General features: G+C 52.5%; 1 protein-coding gene and 1 pseudogene across 1 annotated transcript in view; one reads left to right on the top strand and one right to left on the bottom strand.

Annotated features, from left to right (window-relative positions):
• LOC138528325 (heat shock factor protein 4-like) overlaps window positions 1–19,371 on the top strand; it is a 731,255-nt gene that overhangs the window by 409,935 nt on the left and 301,949 nt on the right. The gene's annotated exons all lie outside the window — the stretch shown is intronic.
• On the bottom strand, window positions 2,204–3,491 carry LOC138528328 (serine/arginine-rich splicing factor 7 pseudogene; annotated as a pseudogene).

Genomic DNA, 19,371 nt, shown 5'->3' with positions numbered 1-19,371 from the left:
TGAAGAGTAAAGTAGAGAAAGGAAATTCAAGAGCACTCGCACCGGAGTAGGTTGGTCAGACAGAAAGGAGGCTGTGGTAGTAGTCTCAGCATTCCAGAAGACAGTGAAACAAGATTGTTCAGGTGAAGAGTTGACTAGAGCTACTAGAACAGTGAGAAGCAGGAAGTAGTTGAATAATGGCATATTAAACAGCGGTCCTTACAGTGGCAAGGTTGAGGGTCGTACTAATAAAGAACCCAACACAAGTCAGGAAGAAGTAAGCAGTGTCTGTGAGGAGGCACTAGAGTAGCATCCATGAGTGGTGACCAATTGTTTGTGATGGCAAAAAAGTGTTGGCGATTAAGAAGCAAAAGATCAGTGAAATAGGGGGACTTTTTGCAGAGATTGTGCAGGGTTCGTGATTGAGGGGAGCTGGGAGCCATTTTCTCCTGCTTCTAGAATAGTAGAGCCTGGTTAGCTTGAAACCAACAGCTAGCAGGGGCTACTTTTGGCTCCTAGGGCCATTTGGTGCCATACAAATGTTAACACAATGGTTCATACTAAATGGTTATGGCTGGTAGCTCCTCGCTAATGGGCGATGCCGCTCTTCTTATCTCAATTTCAAATACTGCTGAGCATTCAAATCAGTGATGAGGTGGGGGGGATTACATGTGTGCAGTCAGAGAGGACTAGGTTAGTGACCTTTGGGAGACCAATGTTTGAATAGGGCAGGGGCAGAAGGAGACGAGAAAAATGGGGTGTAAAGGAAATGGGTGGAAGTAGGCAAGTGAAGTGGTGCTGGATGCAGCCCAAGCGGACGGTCAAAAGACATTTAAAAGGCCCAAAAGAGGAACGTGCCTGTGAAACAATGTCCTGCGGTGAATAAAACGGGGAGAAGCGGGGGGTCAAGCACAGCGAAAGTCCTGGCCCTACGACCTTTTCAGCCCAGATTGCGGATAGTGCTCGAGATGTCTCCGTCAAGGGCCGTGTGTTTAAGCACAGGAGGTGATTCTGCAGACAGGACTTGGACAGTGCACAGGCCCTTCGCAAAAGCAGGATATGGCAACAAAACAGGGGTCAATGTGACCATTAAGAGTGCATTTTACGATACGGAGGTTGGACCTATACATCAATTCGAAGTACACCGCTGGGGAAAAATGGCAGCTGTAAAACAGTCGGGTGTGTAAAAAAATACCATGCTTGTAAAAAGTAGCACAAGTGCAAATATCAGGCAATTTACCAGTGTCGAACAAGCGCAGGGCAATGCTTGGTTTTTACTATCAAACGCTACACCAACGGCACCCATTTTATTGGCATGGGCATATAAAAAGCCAGCTAGAAACAACGTTAACTCTCGGATTGAGGTTAAAATGTGAAGAAAGTTAGTAGCCTAGCCACGCATACCCAAGTATGTGAAATACTAGGTAAAAGACAACTGCAGGTGCGCTGGGCCGCACGGTGGATGTTGTAGCTACATATCAGAACATTAAACCGAGCAGAAATGCAAAGGGTTTCGGCGATTCAACAGAATCGGAATCTAGTTTTCAATGTTGACAAACAATGGGCCGAGTAATAGTTATGGTATGGACCGTCACAATTTACATAAAGGTGACATGAAAACAGCAACCTGCTCTCAAATGTACCCCAATCACATCGCGCACCGAATTACCAAGAAAACACGGCGCATGTACTGTACAGATCTGGTTTAAAAAATTCTCACAAGCGAGTCGATTCGAGACGCCAAGGCAAGACTACTTCATATAATTAGGTTGGGAACGTGGAAAAGGCCGCAATTCTCAAATACATTACACCTATAATGCTGACATGGCATCAAGTCAGACGATGCAAGTCTAGCGCTGAGCATTTAAAATTGCCCTCTTGATTTGGGTCAAGGGACATACCGGAAGAACCAGTCGACCCGGCGGGAAAGCGTACGGGCTCCACCACGTGCACCCCATTGTTGCAAGACACATGCCGATTTCGGTTTCAAGAGGGAGGAGCAACTGCAGTGCTTCCCGTGTCCACTAAGGGATCATCAAGAACAAGGGAAGGCGTGAGATCAGGCAATTTTCTATAGTGTTCTAAAAATACATATTCAGAACCACTTTTACAAACACTAAACGCAAGACATTACCGGACAGTGCTGTCACAAGAAAGCCTACGTGTAACCGCTCACTTAAGTTTCCCCAAGTACCACCCCCCTTTACTGAAGACACCACACCAATTGTATCAGTTCAGAAAAAAAGACATTTTATTTGTTACTTGTAGAAAAAAAAAATCCCCCGGGAAACCAATGGCGCCTATAAAAGGTAGGCTACTATAGAAAACTTGGGGTGTGGAGATGGTTCAAAGCATGAAGTGATAACGTTGCAAAGGATAATATGATTAAACGGCTATCTATCTTTGCTAGGAGCTGCTAAAAACATGTCTGCGTTCGTGTCCGACCACTTCGATCAGGGTTGCAACCATATTCAGTGGCCAGTTCTGAAAGTCAGTGTCATTTCTTGTTACCGCAAAGCCAATAAAGACACATATGACTGGAAACAACGCGGACAAACATGGGCAGCTCTGTGAATATGGCGGCTCTCACAAGAGCCCTTGGATTCATTGGGTCAGTTCTAGGGCTGGTTGTGGGATGCGATCCCCTGACCCTGGATGATGCACACAATGTCTCTCGCCTTCTCCTCGTTGGTCTCCTCGATGGTGAATCACTTCCTGGGAGATGGTGATCTGGATCGGCTTTTGGAAGCGGCTTCGGGTCTTGCCCGGGCTGGGGACCCTCGGGATGGGGACCTAGAGCGAGAGCGGGAAGTCGACCTCCGTGGAGCAGGCGATCTCGAGCGGGATCTGGTCTTCGACCTGCGGGAGGAGCGAGGCCTGCGAGGTGACGGGCTCCTCCTACCACGGCTTCTACTGCGTGAGCGAGAGCGCCTCCTGCCCCCGGAACGGGAGCGGCTCCTGCGGCGGGAACCCAGCCTATCACAATCATATGCGTAATGGCCACGCTCCCCGCACTCATAGCAGCGATCAGAGGGATTGAAGCCGCCTCCACCTCGCCCGCCACCGCCACGGCCAAACGATGGGCGTCTGGGGCGGCTAGCAGAGAGCTCCACGCGCACGCGGGAGCCCGCGATCACCTTCTTGCCATCCAGGCCGTGCACTGCGTCCTCCGCATCCCGGGGGTCCTCGAACTCTACGAAAGCGAAGCCAGGCGGGTTCCGGGCGATCCACACACTTGTGAGAGGGCCGTAGTAGCTGAAGGCCCTCGCCACCTCGCCTTTGTCCGCCCCGGCGCCGAGGTTGCCAACGTACACCTTGGTGCCGTCATCTCGCGACGGCCTGCGGGAGGACGAGCCGTATTCGTAGCCCCCATACCGTCCGCCAGACATGATTCCTCGCCGCCTGAAAGACCGAACTTCCTGCTCGCAACCTCGCGGTGCGTGATCCCCGGAACTGAGGGGGTGGCGACAAACGTCGCTTGAATATAAAGACCTAAGGCCTAGAGAACAAGGGTTCTTGTGAATGGCTGAAGATACTTCACGTCACACAGCCCGCGTTCCTTTATGATTGGTTAATCAAGTAGTTTGAATGCCCTCATTGGGTGGAAGACTGATTTGAAAAAAAAATGCGCGTTTGGTAGATTGATTGACAATCCCTTCAACCAACGAAACACTGACATGACTGTGCTTGTTTAATGGTTGTAACAAAATGAGCTACAATTTTCAATCATTAAAAAACACATTTATATATTCTGGCTCTAGCTATGACTTCACATTACAAACTGTCCTTTCTCAAACATAAAACTTTCAGAGGGAGTTTGAGTTTTCCGGTAACAAACGTATTGACCAATCACATCTTCAGTTATAGGCTTGTTGCTCCCGCCTAGACGTTCCGGACGTTAGGAAGATCTAGAACGTCGGAGTCGCTAACTTGCAGACAATAACCGTGGCAGCCATATCAGATGAGGACACGCACACGTTCTTCATGTGCAGATTGCCCATCACATGACCAGTTTACCTCATCAAAGCTGCACAAAACCGAGCGTTTGCGCAGTTGTCATTTTTGTAGAAATAAATAGCCTGCAATTCCCCAATAGTTATACATAAACTAGTTTGCCACGTACGGGAATCAATAAGAACGAAACTATTTCCTGCTAGTCATGCAGGGCTAATTTTAAAAACACGTTAATTCGTTTGATGAATACTCTCCCAGTCTCAATAGGAAAGTCATTGAACGTTTTATAACATTTGTATTGTCTAAAACTTGGTATGTACGTCACTAGAACATGTGCCTCCGATGCGACAGAGCTCATGAGCCATAGGCTTAAAAGGCCTACAGTTTGCTCAGCCTCTGTGAGACTGTGCATGAGTTTCTGGCTAAACATAGAAGAGGGACACCGATAGAATAAATGGAAATGGAACAAAACGATTTCGAAACTACACCTGACCTCGACGAGTGTGGCCCACTGTGTGATATATTGGAATCTGTGCTGGGCAACACCACGTGAAGATCTACCACGTGATTGTGCTCTTGCACGTTTTTATTTATAGACGTCTCTTGCTCCGATGGATGATGCGCTGATTACTTACCGGTAATCTTCATTACTCCTAGTCCTACTCTTCCTTGTCACAGTACTTCATGAGGCCCCTGTCTCCGACACAGGACCTTCTTCTATTTCTTTAAATTCCTATAACTCCTCCCCCACATCCACGTCACTCAGTTTCATATTACCAAGCCAGAGCATGGGACCTTCCCAACAGGGAGGGTGAAGAGGGTCGTCAGTACTGTGACGAGGAAGAGTAGGACTAGGAGTAATGAAGATTACCGGTAAGTAATCAGAGCATTACCTCCACGTCCACTCTTCCTCGTCCCAGTACTTACTTCATGAGGTATACCAAAGCAGCAACGAGAAAGGGTCCCAATGAGAAACAGAGCTAAAAACAGTGCAGCAAACACACCCACAATAACTCTTAATTCACATCCCCACAGATAAAACTCCAACCACGAAGGAACCAACCCCCCGAGTGGGAGAAACTCAACCCATAGCAGTTGATGGAAATCCCTAGACCAGCCAAGGCGACAGCCATACAAATCTCTTGCAGAGAAAAACCCTCCTTGCATCGGCCCAAGAAGCCGCCAAACCCCTGGCGGACCGCCCCTGATCGTGCGCAGGCACAGGCAGGCCAAAAGCCATATAGGCACTGGGATCACAACCCGGAACCATCGGAAAATGGAAACCACAGATGCGTTTTACCCAGCCCCAGCCGGACCACAAGCAATCAGAAGACTATCAGATTGGTGGGAAAAAGCAAACCTAGCCAAATACTCCAACACGTCCCGCCGGACATAATGTTAAGCCAAGCCACCTCCTCATGCATTCTCGGATCATGAAAGAAGTCAGGGAGAACCAGATCCTGAGAGGCATGAAAACAGAGATACAACTTAAGGGAGGAACTTCGGACCACAGCTCAGCAGCACCGAGTCTGGCAGCACCCTCAGGAAAGGAGGGTGACATAAGAGAGCCCCAATCTCCCCAAGCCTACGGGCAGAAGCGAAGGCAATAAGAAAAGCAGATTTCAGTGTAAGATGTTTGATATCAATCTCGGAAAAGGGCTCAAAAGGAGGCCCTTGAAGGAACCGTAATACTAGAGGGAGATCCCAAGGGGGAAGCCCTTTATCAGCACAAGGACGGGAAAAAGAAAAACCCTGGAGCAACTTCCCCACCAACACCTCCCCATTCAAGTGACCATCAGAGTCCCCCAAAAGCAATTTCATGGAGGCCCACTGAGAGCGAAGCCTGGGAAAAAAAACTTCAAGGCCCCTGTCAAAAGCCCTTCTGGAGGAATCGAAGGATAGCAGAGAGGCCAGAACGCAGGGGAGGGATCCCAGACCACCCATACCAGTCTCGGAAATGGCCCCAATGCCTGCCGAACACCTTCAGAGTGGAGGGTCTAAGAGCATCCATTATGTACTCAACTACAGGATCTGAGAACCCCTGAGATATCAACCTAGACTGAGCAATAGCCACACTGCCCATTGCATCCAGTGGAATTCCAACCGCAGATCCCTTTGAAGGGGACACGGCCACCTCGGTATCAGCCAAGATTCCTAGGACCGAAGCTCCAACAGAGAGGGGAGCCAACTCCGGCGGGACCAGAACTGAGCTAACAACACAGTCACCCTGGACACTCTGATGCGCCAAACCACCCGGGGCAGAAGGGGAATAGGCGGAAAGGCATAAAGGAAAACCCCAAGGCCACTGTACAGAGAGGGCGTCCATTCCCCAAACCCCCCGGCCTGAAACCAAGAGAAGAAGAGGTGAACTTCTGCTGAGGCCGGGGATGCAAACAGGTCTAGGACCGGGGACCCTAATCTGACACAGGTTACCGCAAAGACCTGGGCCAACAGGACCAGTTCCGCCGAGGAGTGAAAACCGGCATCTGAGAAGATCCGCTTGAACATTGTCCACCCTTCTGATACGTGAGGCCACCAGAGACACCAGATGAGATTTCTCCCAGGTGCCTATCAGCGCTGCCAGAGCATTCAAGGAACGGCCGGAACCCCTTTTGCAGTTGACATATGCCAAGGCCGTCGTATTGTCCGATCGGATCAAAACCGCCGACCGTCCAGCAACTCCTTGTAGTACACCAGAGCTTGGACAATGGCACAACTCTTGCCAATTGGATGATCGCCGGCTCTCCCCAGATCTCACAACCCTTGAGCTGAGAGGATCCCCAATGTAGACCCTTTCTGCTGGCGTCGGTAGTAAGAGAGGCCACAGGAGGATGTACCATGCACACCTCAGCCTGTAGACCTGAAACCCCCCGCCACCACAGCAGGGAGACTCGCAGCGCTGGGGACACCGAAAACACAACTACGAAAGCCGAGACGTCGGAAACCAGTGGGAGAGAGTATAAGACACCAGGGGACATAACCGAACACAGGCTCAAGGAACCGAAAAAACGCAAGACACCATGTGCCTTGTAACTTCAGCAACAGGCGAGCCGAGACACACTGCCTTCTGAGAACCCAGCCCAGACCAGCCAGCAAGCGCCCCCCCTGCACAACATCCAGAGTACACTCTCCCCAGATGTCCGGACAAGCAGTGCAGGGTCTTGAGACCCATAAGCAGTTGACACATCCTAGAAGGCATAGGGACCAGGAACACCCGCAAGTAGAAAACTTGACCCTGAACAGGGAGAGGAACGGGCAAGACGGTAACCCACAACAAACGTTCGGAGAGAACGGATCCCATGGCCAACTACTCGGACCATGAGCTGGGTACCAAAGTCCTAACCATGCAAACCTGGACAGGAGGAGACAGGAACTGCAACCAATACCCCCCTACGGAAGGAGCCCATTACCCAGGAAGCCGAACCCCCCGGTCCCATACACCTCAGAGAAGATAGAGACGAGGAGCCAGGGAAAACCGCCAGTCACTGCACTTACACCAGAGGAAAATCACAGGACGTTGAAGCATGCCTGCGCCACAATATAACAGCATGCTTGTCAGCCCACAAAAAGATCCGACTTATCAAAAGGAAGATACAGGACAGCCCAGAAGTCCAGCAGACCAGGGCCCCCCCAGCCGACAGAGGAGCCACCAGGCTGGCGTCAAAAGGGCAGAGTAGTGTCACAAAGCAGGGCAAAGCAATCCATCCCGGATAGAAGACATCAAAGGCAACCCCCCACCTGGGGTATTCCTACACTGGAAAAACCCACTGAAGTGACATCCCCCTCCACCGGCACCAGGGGCTCTGAGAACCCCTTTAAGCACAGACATGTGCCACCATGTGCCATATTAGTTCCCGCAAGTCTGAGAGGAGGCGTGAAAGCAACACGTCAGCACCGGAGGACCTAGGCCCTAAAAGAAGAGACACTGGGAACCCTCTGAATGGCCATTACTTCCATGATGCATTTTCTATAATTCCATGCCAGACAAGGGAAAAGAAAATCATCTCCTTTGACTTTCCCTCGTGCAGTTCAGAGGAAGAGGACAGGACAAGGAGTCTGCGTCCATAGCTAGCACAGACCCAAACACACCACTAACTCGCCACATTACTGAGAGGTGGCTTGAGCCCTGTATCCAGTAGCTGGTAGCCCCAAGCTCTAAATCGTTCCAATGCGTCGGTCTAGGAAGGATGAAATGCCGAGTCAGCACCGCAGAGACTCGAACCCGAAGTGTAGACTATGCCAGGCCGTTACCCTTCAGGCCGCTTGCAGACGCGTCCAAATCTGCGCCGTTTTCACAGGCTGCACGCAAAGAATGCAGCCAACATCCGGTGCATCCTGGTCTGCGTGTGTCTGAGGAGCGGGTAGTGTGTGACATGCCTGTGACTGAACAGAGCCCCAGCACTTTCAAAGACTCTCTGCCACTGTCACCCCACGACAAGAAGCAGAGAGGCCTCACAACAAAAAGGGAAGGCTAGACCATACTGCCAAGTGGTTGCCATCATTTCCAACAAAGATGTGTACAGAAAGCACGAGGAAACGGCATGTTGAAGGAGTCAAGATGGCCATACCAGCAGGAGGGGGGAAAAATATCAAGCACAGTCCTCCCCTCTCCTTAACTTCCCCCAGAGAACGCAGCTAACATCCGGTGCATCCTGTGCTGTGTGTGTCTGAGGAGCGGGTGGTATGTGACATGCCTGCGACAGAAGAGAGCCCCCGCACTTTCAAAGACTCTCTGCCACTGTCACCCCACGACAAGAAGCAGAGAGGCCACACAACAAAAGGGAAGGCTAGCCCATACTGCCAAGTGCTTGCCATCATTTCCAACAAAGATGTGTACACAAAGCACGAGGAAACGGCATTTTGAAAGAGTCAAGATGGCCATACCAGCAGGAGAGGGGAAAACTATCAAGCACAGTCCTCCCCTCTCCTTAACTTCCCCCAGAGAATGCAGCTAACATCCGGTGCATCCTGTGCTGTGTGTGTCTGAGGAGCGGGTGGTATGTGACATGCCTGCGACAGAACAGAGCCCCCGCACTTTCAAAGACTCTCTGCCACTGTCACCCCACGACAAGAAGCAGAGAGGCCACACAACAAAAGGGAAGGCTAGCCCATACTGCCAAGCGCTTGCCATCATTTCCAATAAAGATGTGTACACAGAGCACGAGGAAAAGGCCTGTCGAATCAAGATGGCCAAAACAGGAGGAGAGGGGAAAAACATCAAGCCCAGTCCTCCCCTCTCCTTACCTTCCCCCGGGCCATGCAGTATCCGGGACACAATGCTCACGCTGCGGTCCGGAGCCCAGCAAAGAACCGAGCGAGGCAATCCCGCTCAACTATGACCCCAAGCCCCGCAGGTGGCCCAGGAGCAGCGCCGCACCTGTGGGAGCCGAGGGCCCCGCCACACAGCCCCCCCCAGGGGGCCAGCAATCGGTGCTCCCCAGTGCCCCGCACCGGGAAGAAAAAGTCCAACCTGCCGTAGGCAGGAAAAATTAAACTGAGTGACGTGGATGTGGGGGAGGAGTTATAGGAATTTAAAGAAATAGAAGAAGGTCCTGTTTCGGAGGCAGGGGCCTCATGAAGTAAGTACTGGGACGAGGAAGAGTGGACGTGGAGGTAATTCTCTATTCTACTCTTTACTTCTCGAACAGCATATGAAAAAACATCTAAAATTAAGTTGAAACGTTAAAAACCCACAATTCCCTGGAACATTTAGCGTCTTTAATAGTTTGTTCTTGATTGGTCCTTTCTTTCCATGTGACTCTTGTGTCCAATCACTGGGGGTCATTCCGAGTTGGGCGGTAAGTATAGGGGAATACCGGCATGGCGTTAAGAGCATTTCCGTGCTGGCACTGGACCGTAAAAATTGGCCTATTCTGACTTCGCGAGCACGCGCTTACCGCCATGCAGGTAATGAACGTTACCGCCATGCCGCAAAAGTGCCCCCAAAGCCCTTACCGCCAACAAATGCACCGTACATAACACTACCGACATGGAGTAATCAGCGGTGACCGTAAATAGCGATCCCCGCTATTTACGGTCACTGGTAAAGAACGGAACCGGAAAAAACGTCACCACACAGGAACGGGAAGGAGCACGGCAGCCATCTTTAAAATCACAATCCATTGCCATCCTCTCCATACAGGACCCGGAGGCATATACCGAAAAGGGAAATTGGCATTCGAGACCAGCATCATGCCTAAAGCACTAAAAAAGGGGGCCGCACGCATAAGAAAGGAGCGCTTTGCCCAGGATGAGCTCCAGATACTGGTGGACACCCTGCATGAACATGCGGACACTGTATTCAGCAGTGATATGGGTAGGCCCACCGTTGTCAGGAAGAAAGAGATCTGGGCCTTGGTAGCACAGAGGGTGAGCGCCGTAGGAAACACCCTCCGCACCACCAAGGATTGCCGGAAACGGTGGGATGACCTCCGTCTGCGGGTGCGGGCCATCTTCTCGGCAAACCGAAGTCAGGCCCTGGAGAGAGGAGGAGGGCCAGGTTCCCCCATCAAAATGATGCCGTGGGAGGAAACGTGCGCGGCCATGATGGGCACAGAAGCCATAGAAGGGGTTGGCGAAATGGAGTGCGATGCAGCGTCATCCGCTGTTGGAGGTGAGTGTCATGATTCAAGACAGAACATGCATTCCTAATGTAAGTCACTGCCAAGGGCTGGGCAAGGTGTCACGTCATGGTTGGGCAAACCCCCCCAATGAAATCATGCCGTAACAAGTGGGACCCAGTATGATGTCAGGTGCAAGGCTGTAACCCATATGGCCCATACCACACAAAGAGGCCGAATCTGTGAGGCACACGGGGCAGTGATTGTAAACACTGTGAATGTGAGTCATCACAGTACGCTGCCAACATGTGTGACCCAGACATCTGCATACATTTAGCATCCAAGCCCAGATCACTGTCCCACTCACCACCCAAATGTCCACAAAACGCTGCAATCCCATTGTGATACCATAGGCATGTACTAATGCTGACACCCAAATCATTGCTCATGCCGTCTCTCTCTCCCCCCCCCCACAGGCAGCGGGCTTGACAGCGAGGACCAGGAAAGCACCCGGGCCAGTACTTCCACGGGCAGAGGCAGGGGCCAACGTATACCTGCAAGCAGGAGAAAAACACAAGCCACACCACCTGCTCCTGCAACCCCCATGAGGGTGCACAACCCCCACCTGCACCCCTACCCATGCCTGCAGTGCCGCTGGACACGTGACCCACACTGCACTCAGAGGAATCCAGTGTGGCTGGGGAGCATGCAGGCATGTGCCTCCTCGATGTTCCAGACAGTCCACCATCAATTTCCGGAGCCAACGCGGAGGATACCAATGACATTGCCCATACCCCTGACACACCATCATACAGCCAGGTGGCACACAGCGACTCCGGGGAGAGTGACACCCCAGGGCTCACAGAGCAAGGATTACAACCTGCCTGTCCTGAATCCACTTCCCCTGCAGACACTCTGGAAAGGCCTGCAGGCCCAATACCAAGCCTGCCAAGCACATCAGCCACATCGGCCACGGATGTATTGCCCTCCCAGCACCTCACAGGCCTCATTGAGGAGTTCATCAGGGACAATCGTGATTCTAGGTTGGAGTGGCACAATGACCTTCAGGCTCTGGGCGAGGTGATCACGGCGAACACAAACCGGCTCTGCGAGGTGCTGGGCCGGATCGCAGATGCCCTGGAGGCAGCAACCCCACACCACAGTTCGAGCGGGTGGACCCACCCTCCCAAAGCTCGTCCACGCAGACCAGCCCGGTCCGACGCTCACTGCGTACATTGCGCCGCCACGACATGGATCCCCCTGGCTCTGGGAGTGCACGTTGACCATGCTGGCACACACATGTTGACTATGTTGTACCAATGGGACTATTGTGGGGTTGTTGTGGGGGGAGGTGGAGGGGGATGAGGGTGTGTGTGGGAGTTGGGGGAGGGGGGTGAGGGTGGAGGTTTTGTTGTACACATTTGAACATTATTACTCAATACACTGGTTGATCATCCCTAAGAAACAGAGTGGACATTGATCATTGTGCATGTGTCCTTTAATGTCTCACAGTGCATGGTGTACATGTATCCTCACACCCAGTGCCCAATGTCCTGTCATCCTCACACCCTCAGCTGACTTTTGAGTCAGAAATATTGTCCAATCAATGATTGCCGCACAGAACGTCCCTCCTGTGCATCGGCACCTTGATGCTGTCCTGCCATTCCTTCCTCCTCCCCCTCATCATCATCTGGTGGTGGCAGTTCCACGTCAGGGGGCAGTGGCACGTTCCGACGGATGCACATGTTGTGCAGCATTACACATGCCATGGTGATCTTGGACACCTTCTCGTGGCTGTAGATGAGTGCCCCACCCGACTGGCTGAGGCAACGAAATCGTGCCTTCAACAGGCCGAAGGTCTGCTCTATCACCACCCGTGTATGGGTATGGGATCTATTGTAGTCCTCCTCGTGCCTGTTCTGTGGGTTGCGGACCGGGGTCATGAGCCACGGCTTAAAAGGGTAGCCAGCATCACCTGCATGAGAGTGGAATGAAGGTAAGTGTTTGTACATTCATGGTGCAGAACTGTACTAATCTTACATGGCAGCAGGTGATTACTCGCCATGCACACATGTCCCAGGATACAGTCACCCCATTACTGGCCCGGGTATGTGTCCTGTGCAATGGAATGATGGCGGGGGTAGCTTCTTCCTGATGGGTCATGGTGTGCACTCATGTCTTGTTGCGTCGTATATGCATGCAGCAGTGTTGGACTGCATTCATTGATCTCATGCGCGAGATTTGGTGACAGGGGAGTGTTGGCTGTAGTTGGTAGCATACTCGTCATTCTGCACTGATCCCTACCATGGTGACTTGCAGCAATCCTATGGGGGTGCCGGACCAGTGACACGCTGTGGGATCCCTGTTAAACCCACTTCTATGCACTCCCAGGGATGACTGTCCTGTGTGTTGTGATGCAGGAGTCAGCGACATGGTGCTATTGCACTGCATGGTGCAGGATGCCCTTACAGGGGTATGGGCCGCCGATGAGTGGTGCATGAGTTGTGGTATTTGGCCAAGTTTCCTGTTAGTCATGTAGTGTTAGGTGTCGCCTCGGATTCAGCACTGTGTGGTTAAGTGGTCATGTGCCGTGTCACTTGTCTTAGGGCACAGTGTTCTGTGAGGTCCACATCGTGCACTGGCGTGAACATTCCCACACAGGTGGAGTATGCATCTCCCCCCCCTTTCCCACACAGGTGGAGTATGCATCTCCCCCCCCTTTCCCACACAGGTGGAGTATGCAGACAACCTACTCACAGCCCCAATGCACTGCCATGGCCCATTCAGGTTACTCACCAAGTAGCCAGGCACGTCGTCCAGCATGTCGCTCCATGTAGCGTGGTAGTGTTGTGTTCCGCAGGACCAAGGAGTCATGAGTTGATCCGGGGTATCGGGCATTGCAATGTGTGATGACTTTACTGGCATTACACACCATCTGGACATTGATGGAGTGGTATTGCTTGTGGTTATGATACGGCACCTCCATGGCATGCGGGACCACCAATTCGACGTGGGTGCAGTCAAGGGCACCTATGCAATTTGGCATGCCTGCCAGTGCATGGAAGGCAACTTTGGTGTCATATATCTCCTGGGGAGTCCGTGGTAGTATATGTAGTCCCTTGTGTGGTTGAGGAGGGCATCCAGCACTTGTTTGAGTATCCGGGAAAATATGGGCTGTGAAATGCCATGCATGTGCCCCACTGTATGCTGGTAGGTGCCTGTGGCAAGGAAGTGGAGCACAGACACTACCTTCAGTAGAGGGGGGATGGCAGTGCCGATTTCTATGCGGCTCACTATGTCGTCATGTATCAGGTCCACTATGGTGGCAATGGTGTCCCGGTCAAGCCGGTACAGGGTGTGGATCTGCTCTGGTGTGAGGTTGAAGGGGGTGGCTCTGATGCGGGGGATTGGGGGCTGCCGGCGTGGTAATGGTGCTTGCACCGGTAGGGCATGCTGGGCCTGTCTCACCCTCCTTCTTCTCCTGTGTATCCTCTGTGGTGGGGGCTGTGGTTGTTGTTGTTGCTGTTGTTGTAGTTGCTGCCTTGCAAGCAGGGCCTCCAGCTCCAGGAATACTGCTACAATTGGGATCATCTTGGTGTGGGAGAGGGTGTGGTGTGTGGGTGTGCTCCTTTTGTACTGTGACAGACTCCATTGCCTCCACCTGTGCTGATTGAGTGCACCTGTGCCTCTTTGAAGCACTGCTCATGGTTCTTAACACCTTCTCGGCGATGCCGGTATTTACTCCAAGGCGGTATGGTACTTTGCGGCCTTGTGGAGGCCTTTTTTTTCCATGTCTGCTTTACTTTGGATCAGCTCCGGTTTACGCCATGGTGCTATTTCGGTATGGAGTGTCGGGCGCGCGCCACTGAACCGCTATTTACGGCCTCGTAATTTACGGTGCCGTAAATAACGGTCTGGTGGGTCAGAATGGGCCGTAAAGGGAAACGATGCCGGTAATCCTTTACCGGCATAGTTTTTCCTTTACCGCCCAACTCGGAATGACCCCCACTGTCTACGAACACCTGCATCTTTCCTTGACTTCAATACATTTTCCTCTTTCATTTGCTGCTTCAAATGAATTGAAACTTGCTTCCGAACCAGTAAACGCCAATACTTCAACTATTAACTTTTTCTATCCTTCATGATCCTGGATTTTTGTATTCTGTACCTGTCGAAACATACATATACCGTATTGGACACAACTTTTGACTGGGTTGACAATTGCATATATGTACCTCAATTGTATAATTATTACTTGAACATTTTCGGAACCACTCCATGGGCCTCATTACACGGTAGGCGGTAGGGACATACCGTTACCGGTAAGGGATTACCGGTATCGGTAAATCCCCTCCCCAATCACGAACCGGACATACCGCTATTAGCGGCACCGCTAAGTACGGTGGCACTATTAGCGGCAAGTCCGTGAGCGCGGGCCCCCTCAGACCGGAAATAGCGGCATAGCGCTAATATCACAGCATCACGAGCCATGCGTACATGGCAATACCGGCATGTAGTAGACCCAAAGAACCCTTACCGGCAAGGCGCTAATACCGGCATCGCGAACCACACGTTAAAAGAGCACAGCAGAGTTCCCACCTGCCACAGGTGGACAAAATCAGCACAGGTGGAGGCAATGGAGACTGGCAGCACAAAAGAGCACACCACACCCCTCCCCACACCCATTCCCACACCAAGATGGATGCAATACTAGCAGCATTACAAGGGCTAGAGGACATGATTGCAGTGCAGCAGCTACAACAACAGGCAGCACAGAGGAGACGCAGGAGGAGGAGGAGGAGGGCAAGACAGGCGCAGCAAGCACCACCAGTGCACCTAGTGATACCACAGAGGCAGCCACCAATTCCCAGGATCAGAGCCAGTCCAGTCAACCTAACCCCTGAGCAGATACACACCCTGTACCGTCTGGACTGGGATACCATCACCACCATAGTAGACATGATATACAACGACATTGTGAGTCTCATTGACATCCGTACTGCCATCCCCCCTCTACTGAAGGTAGTAACAGTGCTCCAATTCTTGGCCACAGACACCTACCAGCATACGGTAGGTCAGATGCATGGCATATCACAACCAGTATTCTCACGCACACTGAACCAGGTGCTCGATGCCCTCCTGAAGCACACAAGTCAACACATATACATGCCACGGACTGCCCAGGAGATCTCCAACACCAAAGTTGGCTTCCATTCACTGGCAGGCATCCCAAGTTGCATCGGGGCCATCGACTGTACCCATGTAGAACTGGTGGTCCCACATGCCAATGAGGCAGTGTACCGTAACAGAAAGCTATACCACTCCATCAACGTCCAAATGGTATGTGACTCCAACAAGATCATCACACATTGCTGTGCCCGATATCCCGGTTCAACCCATGATGCAATGGTCCTGCGGAACTCGACTATACCACGATACATGGAGCGACATGCTGGACAACGTTCGTGGCTACTTGGTGAGTAGCAGGCCGACCACATGTCAGTGTGATGTGGATTGTGAGTGGGGGGGAGATGCATACTCCTACTGGGCGTGAATGGGGGGGGTGCATACTCCAACTGGGCGTGAATGGGGGGGGGAAATGCATATTCCAACTGGGCGTGAATGGGGGGGGGGGAGATGCATACTCCAACTGGGCGTGAATGGGGGGGGGAGATGCATACTCCAACTGGGCGTGAACTGGTGTCATGAGAAGAATTGACATACATATTTGCATCACTGTACAGTGAGGCAGCCCACAATGGACCAGAGACAAAACCACATGCTGGAAGTGAGTGCCACGACAAACATATCAATCCATTACGCCAAACAGGCCATTCCAAACAACATGCACACCGCACAACACACCATCCCCCCCATTACACAAATCAGCAACATGCATATCAAAATCACAACTGAAATGTACGCTGAACAACATCAGAAATGGTCCGCGCACATGAGTGCATACAAATGGATCCCCTGTAGCCATTGTGGTGAGGCACACCCGTACCCCACCATTGAATTGCCATCAAACAGCATGGGGACATCAACTAAGGAATGGCAGTGTACTAGCAGTGTGGCACTAACGTTGCCAGGGCCAGGAAACACAAATCACTTAAACTCAGGCGGGACATGGCAATCCCTGCCGTATGCATGCATGGTGCATGTCCACTTGCAAGGACCACCTCACCTTCCCACATTGCAGTTACCCTGATTGCCATGCGTGCTTGGATCTGTGGATGTCGTTGAATATGCAATGTTTGTTTGTGTGATATGTGCACGCTCCACATTATGTAGACACTTACACATACCCATTGTTGCACCCATGCAGGTGATGCAGGTTATCCCCTGAAGAGGTGGCTCCTTACCCCTGTGCGGAACCCACAGAACAGGCACGAAGAGGACTACAATCATGCACACACCCGTACCCGCGTGGTGATCGAGCAGACATTCGGCCTATTGAAGGAACGCTTCCGGTGCCTCAGCAGGTCGGGCGGGGCACTCCTGTACGGGCATGAGAAGGTGGCCAAGATCACCATGGCATGTGTCATGCTTCACAATATGTGTATCAGACGGAATGTGCCAATGCCCCCTGACATAGAACTGCGACCACCGTCTGAGGATGATGACGGGGATGAGGATGGAGGAGAGGGGGCTGCAGGTCATGCAGGTGGCGATGCCCATGAGGGACGTGCTGTGCGGCAGCACCTGATAGACCATTGTTTCTGATGCACATGGATTAGGAGGGTGCAATTGGTGTTTAGCTCAGGGCACGGGGTGTATGGAGGACATAAACACAGTGCACCCTTCAACAATAAAGCACACATACACAATGATCAATGTCCAGTCATGTGATTATCCATGCCATTACGTGTGTATTGAGCATTATGTCATTCAAACGTGCATGTACCCTCCACCCCAACAACCCTCACCCCCCTCCCCCCACAACTCCCCCAAACACCCTCACCCCCCTCCCCCCACAACTCCCCCAAACACCCTCACCCCCCTCCCCCCACAACTCCACCAAACACCCTCACCCCCCTCCCCCCACAACTCCACCAAACACCCTCACCCCCCTCCCCCCACAACTCCACCGAACATGGTGTGCACATCAGTGCTGCATTAGTTCCCAAGTGTCAACAGGGACAGGCTGGCCCTACTTCCCTCCTCCACTACCACCATTGGGGGGTTGTGAGTCTGACCGCCGCAAGGACCGGCTGGACCTGCGCAGGATGGTTGTCTGGTCGGAGCTAGTAGACGAGGGGGTGGCTGGTTGATCTGCTCCCTGTGAGTGACGCATGCTCTCCATCGCCTCAGCAATGCGCGTTAGGGCTTGCCTCACAGCGGCCATCTCGTCACATAGGCGCGTCGTGTTGCAGTCCATGGCAGCTTTCATGTCCCTTGACAACACCCGGATCTCCTCCCTGGTCGAGGCAGCCTCGCTCACTTGCCGGGCAACCAGGGCATTGAGCTCCTCCTGGCGCTGGCGTATCAGGCTCATGGTGTCGTCTGCGGCCCTGCCCCTGTTACTCCTCGGCGCAGCTTGCTGCATGTGGCCGACATCAGGTGAGCTCGCCACGGGACTGAATGACCCATCCATTGAATCTCCGGCATGCACCTCATGGATGCTGCCATTGGATGTGTTGCATGGGCTGTGGAGTGCGGACAGCTGGGTGCTGGGTGTATGTTGCCCTTCCGGTGTCCGACATGGGTCGTCCACATCATTCATAGGTGCCGTGGCTGCTGCTTCCCCGACGAAGCTATTGGCTGCGGACGGCGTGCCTTGTGGCACTGGCTCCTGAGTGGTGGGGGTGGGTGGTGGGGGTGCTGCCACAGTGTCGGATGGCATTTCGACCCTTGGTGTGGTCGTTGCGTGTTTGGCTTTTGAACGCTGTGCCACTCCAGATATCCCAGTGCCCCTCGATGTACTGGGCCTGGTGCCTGCATCCTTTCCCTTGGCCTGCTTTTCGGGTGGTGGGGCCTGCGTTGCAGAGTCCAGCTCCTCACTGTCAGAATGTGACCCTGTGGGGGAGCAAGACAGGGATAGCATCAGTGATGGGTCAACGTGCATCATGCATATGTTGTTGTTGCTGCAGTTCTTTGGATTTGGACATCTAGTTTGGGCCTGCAGGTTGTTGGCCAGATGGGTGGGTCATCCGGACATGTGTCAGGGTGACACGTGTGTGAGGTGCTGCATGCATGTGGTTGTGTGGGGATGTGCACGGCATATATGCAGGGTTGTGTACATGTGTGTGTGATGACCCCATCCATTAGCTAATTCCCATTTCACATTTGGGGGAGGGACTCATGCTTAGCATTGCTGTGTTTTGCATGGTCACTCACCTCCGTCTGACGTTGTTGCCACACCACACTCCATTCGGCCCACTCCCTCGATGGATTCTATGCCAATGGTGCTGGCACATGTCTCCTCCCACTCCTGCATCTTCATCGGGGATCCACCTCCGCCTCCTGTGCCCATGGCCAGATTCCTGTTGGCCGATAAAATGCTGCGTACACAGAGGCGCAGATCATCCCACCGCTTGCGCATGTCCTTTACGGTGCGGTGGGTGGAGCCCACCGCACTGACTTTCTGCGCCACCTCAGCCCATATTTCCTTTTTTCTCAGGAGTGCAGGGCGCCGCATGTCGCTAGCGAACACTACGTCTGCATTTGCAGCCAGGGTGTCTGCCAGCATTTTCAATTTCTCGTTTGAGAAGCGTTCTTTGCGCTGGCGCGCATCGGCTTTCTTTAGGGCCTTGGGCATTGTTTGTTCTTGTGGGATGTGGTTTTGCCAGTCGTGGTGTTGCTGCAGGTCCTGAGTGCAGGGGATGGCAATGGATTGTGTTTTTAAAGATGGCCGCCGGGCTCTTTCCCGTTCCGG

The sequence above is a fragment of the Ambystoma mexicanum genome, chromosome 1q (assembly GCF_040938575.1).
Source record: "Ambystoma mexicanum isolate Mex_15411 chromosome 1q, UKY_AmexF1_1, whole genome shotgun sequence".
In the NCBI taxonomy this organism is placed as follows: domain Eukaryota; kingdom Metazoa; phylum Chordata; class Amphibia; order Caudata; family Ambystomatidae; genus Ambystoma; species Ambystoma mexicanum.
This window is presented reverse-complemented; position numbering and strand designations above follow the sequence as displayed.